This window comes from Ictalurus punctatus, chromosome 19, assembly GCF_001660625.3.
Source record: "Ictalurus punctatus breed USDA103 chromosome 19, Coco_2.0, whole genome shotgun sequence".
NCBI lineage: Eukaryota > Metazoa > Chordata > Actinopteri > Siluriformes > Ictaluridae > Ictalurus > Ictalurus punctatus.
In genome coordinates this window covers 25,763,182-25,766,418 of record NC_030434.2, presented here as the reverse complement: position 1 = coordinate 25,766,418, position 3,237 = coordinate 25,763,182, and positions in this window count along the sequence as shown.

The window sequence follows — 3,237 nt, the reverse complement described above, 5'->3', positions numbered from 1 at the left end:
GTGTGCGCACTGGCACCAAACTTGGTGGGCGTCTTCCGAACCGTGACCTGAGGCTAGGCAACAAATTTCGTGACAGTGCCACTTACTGGTCAAAAGCTACAATAACATGCCCAAAATGCTTCCATCTAAGTGCCATTTTTGCTTCACCAAATTTGACGTACATCATCCTGAGAACTGTCTCTGTCTAAACAACAGCCTGCTGCCGTTCTAGCCATTCAATGTGCTATAACACAGACAACACATTACTGACAGGGTTTAATATCAAATAGCATTTTATTGAGCAATTTTCAGGACAGATATGTTTCCTGCAGATACCTGCGCAAAGTCGGGAAAAAAGGCCCGACTATTGAGAAAATAAAGGAGAAAACATTTCAGGTCAGAGCAGTAGCAATCATGAGTACAGGGCAAAAGTATCAACAGACAACACCACAGGTCACAGCAGTAGCGGCAGCTGCAGCAGCAATGCCACGCTCGTGCCCACTAGTTCAACTAGACCTTTCTTACCACAGTCAGAGAATTCCACCACTGTCCGTGATCAAAACACTCACATCATGAGTGAAACACGTCACTTTCGCCTAGAGCTACGGTGCTGCTTTCCTATGATTTCTCAGGCAACAATTGTAGCGTGTCTGGGAATTTGCGGCTCACCGAATGCTCGGCCGCTGAAAATGCTGTTTGCAGCTTTAATAATAATAATAATAATAATAATAATAATATTTATCATTATTATTATTGTTGGTGCTGCTGTTGTTGTTGTTGTCGTTAAAAAGACTACTCAAGTTGTGCTTTGCTCTCCCTGGTCCATGAAGAATATTATTTAATAACAGAATTGTAAAGGGTATATATGGGATAAAGGCCTGTTGTAATTATAGAAGGGTTGGAGAATAATCGCCAGGATCATAATATCTCCGATGTGGCTCAGCATGAATCTGCTGTGTGAAGAGCATTCAGAGGTCAAGCTTAGATGAGTTCAGAATGGAGTGCGAATAAAAGTGTGTAAATCCACACACACACACACACACACACACACACACCTGCATTGTTGAGACAGCATGATATTATTATGGGCAGGGAGACAGACAGTGTTGCCTGGCAACACATGCTGCATGCCAAAGCCCAGGTGTGTGTGTGTGTGTGTGTGTGTGTGTGTGTGTGTGGTGAGACAAGGAGAAAAAAAGGTTAAATCCACAGAGAGATTTCAGACACACAAACAGAAAACACACGACAGTTACGATAAAAAAAAAAGGGACTTGGTTCAATTTCACCTTTTAATTAGACTAGTAGCGTATGTCATTTTACCTAAAACACACATTCACAGGATAGCATCTAGACCACAGCCGTTAAACACAAACACTCGCCTTTAAACATGGAGAGAGAAAAAAACCAGGGACAGGAAATACGGACTTTGCGGCCAAACGTGATCGGACGTGACATAAAAGCAAGAGGCAATTTAAAACTGTAAAATAAGAAGACTAATATGATGATCTAAGAAAGAGAAGATGGTACGTCTTCACCGAAGTACAGTATTACTGCAGGAATCGCGCTAGCTGACATGATCACGTTAACTAACCAGTGGTTTAATCGAGCAAAATGGCTTCCGCTCGTTATTCAGCAGCACGGAGAATAGAATAGCACTTGATCCGGCGCAGGCTGGTCTTTTCTTTTACGTTTTATTCATCATGTATCTAACAGTTACTTGTGCGCAAATTAATGAAGCGACAATCAATACAACTAACCTGTAATGTCTGAGATATTCAGCGCGTTTACATGGACAACAATAATCCACTCTTAATCCGATTAAGACCGTACTCTGATTAAGAAACTACCGTGTAAACAGCCATTTTTACTGACCTTAATCTAATTAAGGTCACACTTGAACTAAGCTCTAATGGAATTAAGACAGGTGGAGTACTGCTGTTTTAGTCGCATTATGGACGTGTATTACAGACATGTACAGACCTTAATCGCATTATGAGCGTCGTGTGAGAGTTTTCATCGCATTTTGCGACAGGACACGATCACACACGGAAGTGCGCAACGTTTTACGCCGAGCGAGAGAGTTCGGCTGCGTCCCAAACCACATACTTGCCTACTATAGGCCTGCAGTGGGGAAAAATACATGTATCTCGGCTACTATATAGACGGTAAGTATGCGGTTTGGGACACACCCACCGCTTCAAGCAGTTGTCTATTAGCACGTATAGCACGACTAATAATTAACCGCACTTAAAGCGTGCGTAAAAAAAGTAAATAAAAACACCCAAAACTGTATACGGTCCCATAACGAAGACCAACTGTATGTCGATGCGTGAGATTCTGGAGGGACGTCGGACGGCGTGGCGCGGTGACGTAATGACGCGGGCTGTTCATCTAATTATGTTCTATAACGTGTAAAACGGGAACATGACAGGAGTATTCTAAAAGCGACTCGTGTAAACACCTTAATCAGATTATTATCTTACTCAGAGTAAGCTCAGTAATTACATTACTGCTGTCCGTGTGAACGTCGTCATTATCACTCTTTTAATTCACTATTTTTATTGACAGAATGAATAATGCCGATGTTCGCGATCATTGGATGCGCGGTCCTGTAGAGAGAACGCGATGGCGGTGTGAAGGAGAATCTGACCGAGCGCTCGTCTGCTCCGCTCACAGAGACACTTTAAATAAATAAACACATAAATAATTGAGCTAAGCGACTTCTGTGTGTAATACTGAACTTCTCGTGTACACATTAAAGCGACGATAGCGTATTTACAGACAAGGCGTGACATATTGTGGTTACGTCAAACCGTCAGACAGCGGCGCTGGACTTCACACAGCTCCTGACTCCTCACGCAAGAACTCCCGTTCAGCTCATAATCGTGCGTAACTGAGACACGCCTCTGTTTTAGACCAACTCCGCCCACATTTGTGTAACTCCCACGTTCATCTGAGGTCTGAATACTGGCGTGTGTAATTTCAGTACTAAATCCTTACTATAATAATAATAATAATAAACTAATAATGTTTTTTTCAGCACAGTGCTCGCTCCGTTCTTCAACAGCGCTACGTAACACACCGTAGCTCACGTTAATACACACCTTCCCTGTTTTTGTAGTGGTTAGTTTGTTTGTTTTTTCCGTGTCTCATCCATCATGTGAGCTCGGTGTAAGCAGTTCAGGTGATCATGTGGGTGAAGAGATGTGCGCTAACACAAATAAAAAGAGAAAACTTCCGACCGGAGCGATAACTCTT